Source organism: Choloepus didactylus, chromosome 1 (assembly GCF_015220235.1).
Source record: "Choloepus didactylus isolate mChoDid1 chromosome 1, mChoDid1.pri, whole genome shotgun sequence".
Taxonomy (NCBI): Eukaryota; Metazoa; Chordata; class Mammalia; order Pilosa; family Megalonychidae; genus Choloepus; species Choloepus didactylus.
The window spans coordinates 116,122,321-116,138,989 of NC_051307.1; positions in this window are offsets into that span (position 1 = coordinate 116,122,321).

The window sequence follows — 16,669 nt, forward strand, 5'->3', positions numbered from 1 at the left end:
CAAAATACAGACTCTGCATCATCACCACCTAAAAGCAAAACAACCACCAACCCTTCAACCAGCAAACCCGCAAATAAACCCCCTAAAACAACAGCAGTTGACCCTCAAGCCTCAGGATACTCTTCAGTCACCATAGCGGTAGTGTACCCAAACACTACCAACATTCTACCAAGATAAACCAAAAAGACCATCAAGCCAAAGAAAGAACCCCCAGAACTCATCACCATACCACACCCAACCCCTCCACCCACAATCAACCCCAAACCACGGTAGATAGGGGACGGCTTAGACGAAAAGCCGACAAAACTAACTACAAAAGCCACACTTAACAAAAACACGGTATATATCATAATTCTCACATGGAATCTAACCATGACCAATGATATGAAAAACCACCGCTGTAATTCAACCATGAGAACTAATGATCAACATTCGCAAAACACACCCCCTATTCAAAATCATTAACCACGCATTCGTCGATCTGCCCGCGCCATCAAATATCTCAGCATGATGAAACTTTGGCTCGCTTCTGGGAATCTGCCTGATCATGCAGATCTTAACAGGCTTATTCCTAGCAATACACATCCGACACAACTACCGCCTTCTCATGCGTCACCCACATCTGCCGAGACGTAAACTACGGCTGAATCATCCGCTACCTCCACGCCAATGGAGCATCAGTATTTTTCGTCTGCTTATACCTACACATTGGCCGCGGCCTGCAGTGGCAAGAATTAAAAGGCATCACCTTGTTGCTTTGCCAAAATTCTGCTGTTTAGCTATTTAATCTTCAGTACAAATGGATCCCACCTGCAGATTGACACAGATACACCTGGCTTGGCTGGAATAAGGAAGAAGGGGAGGAACTGGGAGACAAGGCAGACACAATTAGAAGCCAATACAAGACAATGCATGACCAAGTGATCAATTTTGTGATGAGCTAGTATGAGCAGAATCATCTGGGATGGCTTTATGGAGATAAATGTGAGTGCTGTTTGGGTGATAATCACCTAAGTTGAAGGACAGGATGAGCGCGGTGGTGGGAAGGAGAACAGGCTGTGCCAAGGGATGAACCTCAGAGCAGGTACCGTATATTTCCTAGGAAGGCAGTGTGAGGCCTCACAAAGAGCATGGGGCTTACAGTCTATTCATTTGATAAAAATTTATTGAGAGCCTACTATGTACCAGCCACTGTTCTAGGCTCTAGGGACCCAGTCATGAGCAAAACAGACAAGTTTCTGACCCTCTGAGTGCTGACACGCTAGAAGATTCTCTTGAGCCAGGGTCTTCAATGTATTATCTTGTTCATGTTGAGAAAATTACTCAACGTCTTTGAGTCTCTGTTCCCTCGGCTAGAAACTTGAATTATACCAATTCCTTCACAGCTTGGTTAGAATTAGAACATTAAACCAGATAATGTAACTGAATCATTTAATAACTTATAAAATTCAATGACAAGTTTAGTTACTATTCTAACTAGTAAGTGACAGAATGTATGATTTTTTTCTTTTTACTTTGTTCTGGCTTTTTTTTTTTTTGACATGGTCTATGTATTTATTCTAAAGTGTGCATTTAGGATGAGTGATTTTTGAAAATGTATAAAAATAATTTATGTATTAATCCAACTTCAATATTTACATAGTCCCTTAAAGGGTTTTCATTTTATTATATCAAGAAAAATGTATTTTAATAACTCCCCACAGTATTGTTAAAAGTCAGGAATTTTAAGAATTTCTGATATAAAAATGTTAGTATTCATCTACAGAAAAATAATGAAGCTGGGGAATGACACCAATAATACTTTTAAATATAATTATGTCTTAGCCATGCTATGCCATATCATAAGAAGAATCCAAATCACTGAACCATAATTGCAAGTTGGATCTGGCTTTTTACTATGAATTCTTGGAAGAAGAGAAAGTTGCCACCTGACTGATGAAGGATCCAGTAAGATCACACACTGAGTAACCAGCCTCTCCTCTACTTAAAAACTGTGTCCAAGACTACAGCTCTGTCTCTGGGAAGCATGAAAGGAGAGTGAGCAAAGTGAAGAGAGACAAATGTCTCAGTGTACAATGACTGAAAAGGATGAAAGAAACACTGGTAGCCCTTTCATCAGCTTCTGTGGTGGGTTCACCACCTCAGGAAAAAGTTGTCACTCAGGTGAGAATTTAGAGGACCTGATGTGCTATGAGCTCATGAGTGAAGTTGAAGACAATGTATTTTTAGAAAGTTTGTCATTGATAGAGCATTGTTTCCTGAAACCCACAGTGTTTAGGGTCAACCACAAATACAAAATTTCTCCCGAAGAGCTTAGGCTTTAAAGGTATGGATTGCTTTCCTTTACGCCTTTAAAAAGGTTCCTTGTGGTTTATTGGTTGTAGTGACCTAAATATCTTCATCAAGCTTCAGTTAAGTCCTTAGGACAGAGCCATGTGCCTCTATGGGAGGCATTTGTAAAAGCTGGATTAATTTGCTATTGAATTATTTATGTAAGCATAAATATTGTAGAGGCAATTAAACCTCGGTGTGGATAAATCAATTTACATTGTGTTTCTCCAGTTCATTTCAGAGGAAGTATTTGACAGGAAATAGAAATCTTTGTCAAATGCAAAAATACCCTAAGAACCCCTCCCTCCGTTGATTTTCTTTGCTCTCTAAACATACCCTGTGAAGTAATTTTGTGTGTTATTGTAATTCTTTCCAACTTCCAAAGATAATAAGTCAGAAAGCATCAAGAGTCCTCTCTTGTCAATACCAGGAAGTCAATCTTCTGCCTATTCTGGTATAATTTAGCACAGTGAGAATCAACTGATTTCACAGATATTAACTTTATAGAATATACAAATGGAAGTGTTATAGGGAAAATAATTTCTCAGTGAACAGCAGAGATAACTTAGCAATCAAGAAATGCAATCTCCTTTTGGTCTCAAAACTTACTCAAAGGCTGGAACTCGCCTGGAATCCACCCCCCTTCTCCCCCACAAAGCAGTGATTTACAGAAATGAAACCTGCGGGATATATATTATGCAAACGCTCTGGGGAAGTGAATCATAGCACATCCAAACTAAAATTGATGGAGCTGCAGTGAAAATAAAGTTATTAAATTTGTGGTGAAGGGGAAAATGCAAAAGATAACACTTTCATAATATCTCATATATAAAACCAATCAGCTCTACCTGAAGAAATCCTTACTTGAAGCCGTTGCATCCTCTGCCCTTCTTACCCAGCACGCACTTTCAGGCTCTATCTTAATTTTTGGCCTTCTCTCATCATGCTGGTCAAGATTTCATTTCCTTTATTTTTACACCAGCTCTAGAATCAGAGCTGTGTTTTTTCTTGTATTCAAGACCATCTAAACCAGCTCGTAACCCTCATTCAATGTCACCCTAATTTAAACCCGATTCAGATGCTATTTTTCAGAGCAGCTGAACATTTTGACAAAACCACGTCATCTTTATCTAGCTAGATCTTTCCTGTGGTGGACTCATTGAAGTATCCTAAGTAGAGAAGTTGGTATGGGAGTCAATGTATACTCATACATCAAAGTATATTAAAACAGAAGCTGCAGAAAGGTATGGGGGGGCTTCCCTCAGTACTGAGTCAGCAATGAAAAACTTTTGACTCAAATTGGTGCTCTGTGCATAGTAGATAAGAGATACATGATATACGATAAATCCCAAAGTACTAGACTGCATTCGGTAGCAGATACAAGAAGAGGAGACAAAAAAAAAAAAAGCAGACAAGTGCAATGAATTTACCATAATCCGAGTTTCAGTCGGAAGCAGAACGCAGTATCTTACTCCACTTGAATCTGTCCTCTGCAACACAGAGAACAAGCGAGTTTGTTGAAATGCAAATCTGATCATATTGTTTCTTGGCTTAAACCCATCTTCAGCTTCCCGCTGCTCTTGGTATAAATGACCGAATCTTTAATATGGACCAACTAGGCCCTGCATGGTCTGGTCACTGCTTACCTCTCCAGACTCATCTAGCATCGCACTCTTCCTCGCTCTGTGTGCAACAGCCATACAGCCACTTCGTTGAAACACCTTACTTTCTCCTCTTCTGGCATTGACATGCTGTTTCCTCTGCCCAGATGGCCCCCTCCCACTCCCACCTGCAGCCCACTGACTCTTACCCAGTCTTCAGATCTCATCACAAACTTCATTTTTCCAGGGAAAACTTCTCAGATCTTCACAACATTGGGAGACAGTTCTCCATGGTTTTCTTTCATTCCTCATTGGCCCAGGCCTTCTGAGCAAGGCCTTCTAGCCTTGGAAGCTAGAGATAGTGTATCCCTAGAGAGATTTAGAAATATGTATCCTTGGAGACATCCCAGGGTGGTAAAGCTCGCTGCTTCCCCTCCCTGGAGATATTTGCTTACATTCCAGAGTAACAACAATGCCTTCCCTCTCTTTCCTGGAGGAAATTTACTTACATTAATCTCTCTCCCTCTCTGGAAGGGAGGATAGGCAGAAGGATAGCCTTATAAGAGCTCAGAGTCTCCCAAAATTCAGAATGCCTCTCCTGGGCTGCACCTTACTGCACATGCAAGTAACATCTGCCTTTATCCTGTTGCCTCGTGGAGATTGGGGTGTGGGGAACTGATGCAAGATGCTGCATTGGCTGCTGTTTTCACAGTGAGTAATAAACTGTCCATGCCTCTGACCCAGGAGTATTGTGTCTTCTCTCATTATGTGTATATGAAATGGTGAGAGGCTAATTTGTTAGTTTACCAATTGGATAAAATCTCAGACCCTTCACAGTTTCTGACAACACATGACTAGTCAAATTCTCCCTTCGTAGCACCAGGTACCCCTCATTTATGGCATATATCGCTGTCAATTTTACATTTTTCGTTGATTATTTGATGAATATTTCTCTCTGAGGAGAAGGGCAGTGTGCTGCATTCTTTTCCCCCTGTTGTGTCTCTTGCCCTTAAAATACTCAAATACCCGTTTGTTGAATATGGAGTAGCAGGTTAATTCTAATCAGGAGGATGAAGAAAGATTTCAAAAGGGGAAGGATGTTTGAAGCAGGCCTTGAAATGAGTAGAAAATAGGTGGTTGGAGACAGAGGTTGTACATTTCTGGTAGTGGGAATAGAGCAGTCAGTGTTGGGGGACAGATAATGTGGTCTGTGTGACTACTCCTTGGGCTTGTGTGTGGACCAATGTGTGGGGTGAGTGTTGGGGCATGAATCACATCTTCCACAAAGTCATGCTTGAGTCCTAACCTGCGATCCTGTGGATGTGAACCCATTTGTAATTAGGACCCATGAAGAGGTTTTGATTAAAGTGTGGACTCATTTATGAATAGTATCTTCAAAGATCCTATGTAGATGAGTTCTAATTGAATTAGAGTGGGCATTAATCCACATGGCTGAAGTCCTTATAAGCAAAGGAAATTGAACACAGAAGTAGGAGCCAGAAGTCACTGGAAATCAGAAGAGCAGATATAAAGAGGAAGAGATCACAGTGTGCGGGACAATTGTTGGAACATTGCAGACTCCAGGAGAAATCACGGCCTGGCAATGCCTTGGTGTTGGGCTTCCAGTCTCCAGAACCAGCCCTGGCAGACTAACACAGGAGGTATTAATGAAAAGTGAGTCATTTTCCTGGTAAATTTCTACTCCATTTCTGAATGTAATAAAGTGTAAAAAATTCTGAAGCTTGGTGGACATGAGAGACTGACGTGTTTTAGTTTTAGATGTTTCTAGGGATTATGTTCTTATTTTATTTAACACTGCTAGTGAAGTAGATTTGTATCTAATTTTTTTCTTTTCTTTTGTGTGTTGATGAAACTGAAGTACTCTTGATTCTTTTGAGCTTCTAAGCTGAATTTTAAAAAAAATTGTTATAGTAACATATACACTCACAATTGTTCATTTTAACCACTTTCAAGTGAACAATTCAGTGGTGTTAATTATATTCACAATATTGTGCTACCATCACCCCAATTTTTCCGTCACCTCAAACAGAAACTCTGTGCCTGTTATGCAGTAATTCCCTCTTCCCCTTCCTGCCCTCTGTCTGTATGAAATTTTCTGAGCTGGATTTAGTGCTGATTAAATCCAAGGCATTTTAGGATCAGGGGAAGCACGCAAAATATTGGGATCAAAGCAAAACCAAACAAAAATCCCCAAACAAAACAACAAATTACTGAAGTCAACGTTAACTCTAGTTTGTAAAATGGGAAGGTGGAGACGGATAATCCTGCAGACTGTGGGCTTCTCTCTTGCCGGCCCCTGTGACAGGATTTCTCTGTGATTTAGAGTCCTCCCCAGAGAAATGATGCTGCTGTGCGCCCCCCGGGGCTGGGTGAGGCAGCTGTGCAACCCTCCCTCTGGTACAAAGTTAACAATGTTTAGCCTGAGCTTCATTTTCACATTTCTGACTGAATCATGAGCACCTTTGTGTTTTCTTTACTTGTTTCTTTATTTCATTCAAAAATAGAATTGGGAATTAATAAATTATTTCTCTGGGTTTCTCTTAAGGAAAAAACAGTATGAAATCGTGTCTCAAAACTTATAGGAAAATCTTTTATGAGAGGTTGTCTTTAACCATAGTATGTACAAAAATTATCTTTAGTGAAAATGACATGAGTACACCCTTACCCTTTTTAATATTTCAGAGTCCTTATTAATTCTTGAATTCTGCTGAATTTAGTTATGGTCTCTAGGTTTTTTTAATTTTATTCATATAATGTTTCTTGTCTTTTTACTAAGTGGCCTCCTGAAATATGAGTTGACTGTTCATGGCTTTTCTGTTTCTTTCCCCATTTGTGTTGCAATGGGTGTGCCTGGTTTGATTCCAACAGTAGTAATTTCCCCCTTTGTCTTCTGTCATTAATCTTCTTCTGGAAAGAAAATCCTGATAAGACAAGCTGGTCAGAGTTGTGTGTACCGTAAACATAGATCAACTATGAGTGATGCTCTAGAGAGCTACATCAGTTAGGATCAGGATGGTCAACACATAATAGGAAAATCCGTAACATGGGCTTAAGCAAGATAGATGTTTATTTCTCTCTTATATAACACTAGTATGGAAGTAGATATCCAGGGCAAGTACGGTGCTATGGCATATTTTTTTTTTCCAGAGACGACCATAACAATATCTTTTGCACTTCTTAAACTATGGCCTCACCATTCCCCCACCACTAGATGAGTCTGGGAGTCCTCTCCTTGAACCTGGGCTGAATTTGTGATTGCCTCAACCAGTAGAGCTCGGCAGATACCTCTATGTAACTTTGGAGGCTAGGGCACAAAGAGCTATATGATATCTGCTCGGTTATGATCTTGGAACCATGCCGCCAGCTGGGAGGAAGGCATGGGTTGTGCTCTGGCTCACCGTTGCAGCTGAGATCCCAGCCAATAGCAAGTATTAACACTATACTTTGACTCCAGCCCCATATGAGAAACCCAGAGCAAGAACCACCTAACTGAACCTTGTCAACCCTTATAAACATGAGAAGTAGAATAAATAATTGCTGTTATTTTATGTCACTAAGTTGGAGGTGGTTTGTTACTCAGCAATATAAGATTGCAATAGAGACTCAGTCATTAGTGACCCAGGCTCCTTCCAGCTCTCTGTTCTATCTTTAGGATGTAATTCTCATCTTCATGTTTTAAGATGCTGCTGAAGCTCCACCCACCACATCTGAATTCCAGGCAGCAGGATGGAGGTATAAGAACAGAAGAGTATGGACCTTTCCTTCCAAGGAGACTTCCTGGAAGTCTCATACAATATTTCTAGAATTTACTGGCCAGAATTTACATAGGAATTTAGCAGCAAGGAAGACTGAAAAATGAATTATTTATTCTGGTTGTAATGTTCCCAGCTAAAAATTGGACTTTTTAAGGAAGAAGAGAAAGGTTGTTGGATTAGACAATTGGTAGCTCCTGCTTCAGGGCCTTTCCCGTGAGACAAGGCAAGTGCATGAGCTTTAAAGTCCAGAAGCCGGTTTTATTTTACTATATCTACCAGATAGCTAAGGTTGATGGCTAGGTGACCTGGTATATAACTTTTACTGTAACTGAAATTTCAGTCTGCTCATTCTGGCATTTCTGGGTCAATATGATAGCCGATAAACAGTGCATGATAAGTCTCCTCCAGACTACCTGTTAAAATACTCATGAATAACCACAAAAATGTTGGTGCCAAAACTATAAACTGAGGAGAAAAGAAATACACGTGAGTTTGGATAGACCATGTTTTTACTGCAGCATGGCTGGGGTTAGATTTTTAAAGTGTTCTACGGCTTCACATGCTCCATCCACTGAACCAGAATATTTTGGAGGAAGAAGACTTTAACTTAAACCCCACTGTTCATCCATAACTCTGGGACTCTGAGTCCTCATCCATCAGTGAATCAGGCAGTTGCATTTCATCTGCACAGGAACCATCTTTTAAACCAGCCATATCTGTAGTCCACTCTCTGTATCTCCCCATGCCGCTAAACTGTTCCTCCCCTCTGGCATCTATTGAGAGGTCCATGCAAAGATTACAACTTCCAGGACTCAACAGGGGCTTGTGTAATGAGATAACAGAGGTTGAGGCACAAAGAACTGCATCCTGGGATGTCCATTATTTTAGGAAAGGCCTTGTTACAGGCACAGCTGGGGGAGGAAGGTGGGTGGGTGGGTGGGTGGGGTGGGCTCTCTATGGATGACTCTAGTGAAAGACGTGGACCACCTCAAGGAGAAGCTTCCCTCGGGGGAACGCCTGCGAGGCTCCACAGAGGGTCAAGGGGTAGGGCACACTAATCTCTCCGGGTCCAGATCTTATAGAGGAACATATCTAGTCCCTAAATGGTCAGGGAGGAAATGAAGGACCGTCTTGCTCATTCTAACTCTGTGCAGAAAGAGAGAGAGAATTCATCTCATTCAGAAGGAATAAACAAACAAAAATAGTTCCCCTAAACTCAATTGGGTGGAGAAAATTCACAAACAAACCAAATAACAAACTGATATCAGCTTAAAAAAATTTTTTTAAAGGGTAAAGAAAAAAAAAAAGCAGTATCGCAAGGCCAATAAAGATTCTGTTTAATCTGTTGCTATTTCCACAAGTACACCCTACAGGTCTGTGTGACGAGAACTGATGCTCAACATGAGAACCCACAGACACTGTAAGATTTTCAATCAAATATTCAATTAAGTTCTCCATGTTCTATTTACTAAAGTGGAGAAGCAGACATTTTATAAAAGGTTTTCCATAATAGGAATTGGTTTGGTTTCACAGATACTGTATTCCCCTGGTTGCATTCATTTGCTAGTGTAATTGAGGTCTCTGACCATACCATGTACAAGAGATAATATTTAACATTTGCTTCTGGGTGACCTGAAATCAGAGTAACATAAAATGGAAAAATGTTATCACACCACTGCCTCTACTTGTAGCCTTATAATCTCTAACCATTTGTTATTATGTGACTACCCTTTAACATGGATCAATGGAGACTAACTGTCACAAAATTTACTGCATTTCCACTCACTTGTGTGTAATCTTCGAACATTTTTGCTTAAGAATGATTATAAAGAAGAAGAAGATGAAAATAGCTAACACCTAAATACTGAATGTGGTAGATTGAATCATGTCTTCTACAAAGACATGTTCAAGTCCTAACTTCTGGTCCTGGGGGTGTGAACTCATTGTAAATGGGATCTTTGAAGATCCTATTAAGATGAGGCCAACCTGAAGCAGGATGGGCCTTAATCCTATGGGACTGGGTCTTTATAAGCAAAGAAGATTTGGACATGGAAGTACAAGCCACAAGAGGAAACACAAAGAGATGGATTGCCATGTGATGGCAGCAGAGATTGATTGCCAGCAAGCCACCACCAGAATGCTACAGACTTCAGAGAATTCCTGATTCTGCTGAAAAATTGTTTTTGGGCTTCCAGCCTCCAAACTGAGCCACTAAATTCCTTGTATAAGCCAATCAGTTTGTGGTATTTTGTTATAGCAGCCCTGGCAAACTATGATGGTTACAATTTGCTAGGCATTGTCCTAGAAGCTTTACATGCTTAAATACTTTTAAGCCATACCACAACCCTGTGAACTTGGTAGTGCTTATTAATCTCATTGATAGATATGGAGAGGGTAAATAACCAAAACAAGGCCCTACAGTCAGTAGGTGGTAGAACTGGGGCTTGAACCCAAGAGTGTGTGACTCCAAAGACCATGTCCTTCTCCACTACTAGGCATAGCACTTCAATTTTGAAAATTCTCAGTTAATAATTTATAGCTAGGGTATGGATAAAGCTTGATGTTTTGTAAAGTACATAACTATTTGCAACTGGTTCTTGCAACATTCCTGGGTATAGGTTTTGCTTCCTTTTGGTTAGTGAGGAAGGAACTTAAGCATAGAGAGATGATGACCAGCCAAGGGTTGATTTTGGCCTCAAACACAGGTATCCTCATGTCAAATCTAGAGCTCTTTCCACTGTGCCCCATTTTGTACACCCCTGTGGTAGCAGATGCTGTTAGTACCTACCCCTCCCTTCAACTCCTACCATTTCATTGTAGGCTGGCTGAGCTCACCTGCCAGTATTGCATGCCTTTCATGAGAGCTTTTACTGGCTGGAGGGGCCAATCTGCCCCTGAAATGCCAGGCATTAATGCCTCCCCCCATCACTGCAGCTCTGAACCAATGTCGATGGAAATTGGTCAACTCTGAGGCCAGTGTTCTTTTTAGGCTCCCAGATTTTCCTCCCTAACAGAGTTAAGCTCCAATTGCTCACAGGGGTAACTTGCTTGTTGACACTCCCTTAATTGTCCACCTTCTCTTCCCTGCCACTTCCCCAGTCCCCTACTGGTGTTTTCTCTCACCCATTAAAGAAACTGCTTGCACTCAAATTCCTTGTCTCTAGTTCTGCTTATTGAGAATAAACATAAAAGTATATAAAGCGGATAAGTATATAATGACTTCACCCAACAATACAGAATAATAAACTCTGTATTGTTGTGTGAAGTCATTATATACTTTATCTGGCACCTTTGTTCTCCGTTGTTTTATCTCTTCTCTCCCCAACCACATGCCATGAATATGTAGTTTTTCTTCTTGACATCTAGAGTCTCATGTGTTTGGGTTCAAGGGAAAGCGAAGGAGATCGGCCAACCCTTTCCATGGGCTGTTATGTGGAGCCTCTGGGGCAGGTGTAAGTTGGCTCAACACTACAGGACTCAAATCCATAGTGGGCTGTTACTGTGCACCCCTGGAGCCCTCACCGATGCAGCACTCAGTCTCACTCACAATCCATGCTCTCTTGAGATGCTTTACTATCTCCTGAGTGTAGGTTTGGTTGCCCATTCAAACTGCAATTCCTTGAAAGCAGCAGCTTTCTCACTCTGTTTTTAAATCCCTCCTGGTGCTGGATGTTTTGTAGGTGCTCTCTCTATACTTGTGCTTTGAAGAATATGTACTGCTTTTGATTTGTGAGTTATTCCATACATGTTATGTGCTTTGCCTTTAATGTCTGTGTCTGAACTGGGATAGTTATTTATTTCATAAAAAAAAAAAAGGTTCATATGGACTTATTTAACTCCAAGTTTGTGATAAGAACTAAATCAGACTGAGGTTCATCTTTGCACTATATATTAGGCCAAAAAAGGGCTTGTTGAGTAGTTAAGATTGGCATAAACAAGCTTCTCTGGGAAATATTTATCTATATGAGAAGCTTTTATTTTTTTTAGCTACTATTTCACATTGGTGTTTGAATAAATGAATGCAGGTGGTTTCGATCACTGGCCAGGGTATATGAAACATCTCCACACTCATTTTGGAATTGTCCAGGACTGCCCTACTGGAATCTGGACTTAGTGGTGCCAGCTTATCCAGGTACGCACTTGGAGGGGAAGGGAGCCGTGGTTAGGCATGAACCTGTGGGTGGTGTGACGGACACATTTTAGGTGGCTGCCCAGCTCACAGAATTCAACCTGCTCTGACAGGCAGGTCTGGTCCAGTATGAACCTGCTCTCCTGGTCATGGCTAATATTTTTCAGAAGTTGCCTTTGAATGTAATCTGGACCACTTATATTCTCCCAGGAAATTTGGAATGTTGAGCTAAGTAACAATGGACATGAGAGTCATTCAGGTTGAAATACTAATTCTGACATGACAGAGAAGTCGTTCTTACTTCTGGCTACACACTAAAATAATCTGGGCTGTTTTTTAACTCCTTCATTCACTCAGCTCCCAGAGATCCTGATGCTTGGTTTGTGTGGACCAGTGCATCATAATTTTCTCTAGAGAAAATTGCCGATGAAGCCCCTGAGCTTCACAAAATCCTTCTAGTGTCCTTCCAATAAAATCATTCTCTCTTTCATACACTATTTTATTTTATTTTATTATTTTGAGATAAAGTCACGGTTATAGGAACAGTTGCAAAAACAATACTAACCCCATACAAAGAATTCCATCATACCCTGACCCCCCTCCCCCGATAGATCAATCCACCAACCTTAACATGCTGTCACATCGCTATTTCTTTCCCTCCCTCCCTCCTTCCCTATCTATCATCCCTCATCTATTGCTCTGTCTTCTGAACATATGAGAGCTAGCTGCACACATCCTTGAACATACACTATAATTCACATATACACTTCCCATGAACAAGAACATTCTTTTATGTAATCCCATTAAGTGCAGCTAAGAAGTACAAAAGATTTAACTATGATACAAAGCTTACATTCTATATTTCCTTTACCTATGTCTCAACTGTGTCCCTTTGAGCCACCTGTCCTCTATCCTCCAATTCCATCCAAGTTCATCCTTGGCATTCAATCATCTTCTATTTAGACTGTCTTTTTTTTTTTTTTTTTTTTTTTTTTTTTTTTCCAGTTGTGGAAACATATATACAGCCGAAATCTTCCCATTCCACCCCCTCCCTAGCTTTCCATTAGTGGGATTAATCACCTTTAGAATGTTGTAATGCTCTTTCCACCATCCATTACTAGAAATTTCCCTTCACCTCAAACAGCAACTCTACACTCATTTCTTAACTCCCCATTGCCCCTTCCCCCTTTTCTCTTAATGCAATCTCTACATTTCATCTCTATGGTTATATTCTCTGATAATTTCTTTGTGTTTGCTGTGGAGGTTAAAATTAACCTTTTAAATCCATATCAATCTTGTTTTTCTTTGATACCACCTTCACTTCAATAGGACACATAAACTATGTTCCTATACTCCTCCATTCCCCTACCTTTATATAGTTGTCTAAAATTACATATTTTACATTGAGTTCAAAACCACTGATTTGTCATTAGAGTTTGTGTAATTTATATCATGTAGGAAGTAAATAGTGGAGTTACAGTTCAAAAATTATTAACTTCTACTTGTATTCCATTGTAGTTGGAGAATGTGCTTTGAGTATATTCAAATTTTTTTTTTTTTTTAAATTTCTTGAGGCTTGTTTTATGTCCCAGCTTATGGTCCCTTCTGGAGAAAGATCGTGATCACTAGAGGAAAATGAGTGTCCTGGTGCTTTGGGATGTAAGGTACTATATATTTCTGTTAAAATTCTCTATATCTCTTTCTCCTTTCTGTTGTTTCTCTGTTGGTAGGGTTTCCTTTAGAATCTGAAGTAGGGCAGGTCTTTTATTGGCAAAGTCCCTCAGGATTTGTTTGTGAAAAATTTAAGCTCTCCCTTGAATTTGAAGGAGAGTTTTGCTGGATAAAGCATTCTTGACTGGAAATTTTTCTCTCTCAGAATTTTAACTATGTCATGCCACTGCCTTCTCGCCTCCATGGTGGCTGCTGAGTAGTCACAACTTAGTCTTATGTTGTTTCCTTTGTATGTGGTGAATTGCTTTTCTCTTGCTGCTTTCAGAACTTGCTCCTTCTCTTCAGTATTTGAGAATCTGATCAGAATATGTCTTGGAGTGGGTTTATTTGGATTTATTCTATTTGGAGTTCGCTGGGCATTTATGCTTTTTTGTATTTATATTGTGTAGAAGGTTGGGGAAGTTTTCCCCAACAATTTCTTTGAATACTCTTTCTAGACCTTTACCCTTCTCTTCCCCTTCTGGGACATCAATGAGTCTTAGGTTTGGACGTTTTATTTTATCTATCGTTTCCCTGAGATCCATTTTGATTTTTTTGATTTTTTTCTCCATTCTTTCTTTTGTTCTTTCATTTTCTGTTCTGTGGACTTCTAGGACACTGAGATGTTGTTCAGCTTCCTCTATTCTTGTATTGTGAATATCCAGAGTCTTTTTAATTTGGCCAACAGTTTCTTTTATTTCCATAAGATCTTCTATTTTTTTATTTACTCTTACAATGTCTTCTTTATGCTCTTCTAGGGTCTTCTTTATGTAGCTTATATCCTGGGCCATGGTCTTCTTGATATCCTTTAAATCCTTTGCCATGTTTTCGTTCCTCGATTGCATTTCTTTGATTAATTCTGTGAGGAACTTTGTTTCTTCTGATAACTTGATTTGTGTGTTTGGAGTTGGATTCTCCATATTGTCTGGTTTTATCATATGCATTAAGATTTTCTGTTGTTTTTGGCCTCTTGGCATTTGCTCTGCTCGACAGGGTTCTTTCAATTTGTAAAAACAAACAAACAAACAAAAACCCTATCTAATTTTTCAGAAACACTGTTTGGTGACATACGCTTTCTCTAACTAACCAGCAGATGGCGTCTGTGAGTCACCTATACCTCTCATGTCAGTTCTCCATCTTGTGCCCATAGCATGTGGGGAAACGGTTCTTGTGGGGTCCAGCCAGAGAACTCAGCCTGGGTGTGTTGCTGGAGCCGTCCTCCCCGAATGCGGGGCGCTTTTATGGGTGGCCAGGGAGGAAGGACAGCCTCAATATTCAAATCCCCCCAGTTCCCGGAGATTCAAGGTTGCCACAGGAGTCCAAGCCTTCATTTCATTTCAGCCCCAGCCCCTCTCTCTCACTGTCCCACAAACCACCGGACTTGGCGTAGTGTCCCTGGGATCTCTGAGTGGGTCGCCCGACCCAGCCGCGATCCTCCAGGACCTCTGCTGAGGGAATGCCGTGCTACATCATCAGTGCATGCCATCCCTCAAGGGAAGCCCCAGGCTGCCGGGCCAAGCCGGCTCGCCTTCAGCCTGATGCAAAAATGGCCGAACGGGGCGTCTCCACACCCCATCCTCGCACAGTTCCTCCTTCCCAGCTCCGGGATAACTGGCGGGGCTCTGGGCTGTGGGCACGGCCCCAGGCAGGAGTTTATTCAGCCCTCCCGGGAGCAAGCTGCGAGCTGCGGGGTTTCATTCAGCTTCTGGCTCTTCCCTCTGTTCCCCCGGCCCCAGGGATATCTGCAGCGGGCTATCTTCCAGGCCAGACACCGAGAGGCTGGCCCAGCCCCCTCTTGCTGTGTTTTACTGTGTGTTTCCCACAATCACACCTGCAGCTGCTCCTGGGTTTTTCCCTTTTATTTATTTATTTATTTATTAAAAGAGCCCATCGGTCTCCAGATGCCAAACCCTGGCTTCCCCAGATCGCCGCATGGCTGTGGGACTTCCAGCCAGCTTACTCACTCGTTTCAGAATGCAGACTCTCAGTTTCACCAAGTATACAGTCCCTGGGAACTAGCAGATCTCGTCCAGCTGGCACATCGCTGTAACCGGTATTCTGGGTCACTCTCTGGTCCTTATCTAGTGTTTTCCACAGAGGTGTTCCTTAGCCTTGTCTCACCTAGCCTCCATCTTGGTTTCTCTTCTCTTTCACATACTCTTTTGCTCTCATTCTCACTCATATCCCTCCAAATCTAACCAGAGTCAGTCTTTATTCCTTACTACTAGAATAACCTTAATTAACATAACTGGTATCCATGTCAGAATTACCATTTTCATGAAAATGTAATCTCAGTAAGCCATATTGTTAGAAATTTTGGCATGCATCTTCCAGGGCATGGAGACCAATCGACTTCAGGCAGGAAAGTTTTATTTGCACGTCAGCATGGCAGGAGTCTGAAGTAAAACTTCAGCCTGCCCGAGACAAAGGGAGAACCGTATTTATGCTTTTCCTTTGGGGGCGGTCATTTGGTAAAGATGGACAGAGGTTTAGCTGGTGGGCCAAGTGGTGATTGGGCCCAGGGATCTGCCATGGTGGAAATTGAGAAGGAATGGCATGGAGCCAATGGGTAAGTGAGTAGTGTTTTTTTTTTTTTTCCTCTTTTAGGGATTGGACCATATATAGCTGGAGAAGGGGGGCTTTGGGCAGGATGCAGTGGTCGCAATTTGTTGTTCTGTACACCAGGAGTTTAGCACAAAAAGCTAGTCTAATGTGCCACTTGTGAAAGCCTGCATTTGGAGTGGAAGTTTCCAACACATATGACTCCATATTTTGATATTATTTATGCATCTCAGTTTTAAAAAATTACTATTTGGGGTTCTCCAATTTTTCTTAAAGGATCATGCATATTACCCCTCTAAGATATGACTATTATTTTGTTTCCTTAAGGTTTTTCAGGCATTAATTCTTTTCTCTTCTTTTTGCATCCTATTCTTAGTTTGCATAATTCTTGTCCACTTCTTGGAGTGGACAACAGGATAGAGTGCCTTGCATTTTCATGGGGTGAGTTGGACTTTAAATCTTCTCTCCTTACTCTCAACAGCCCTAACACGTGTGTGTGTGTGTGTGTGTGTGTGTGTGTTTTAGTAAAAATGCAGTGCCAGTCCTCTCACCTAAGTACA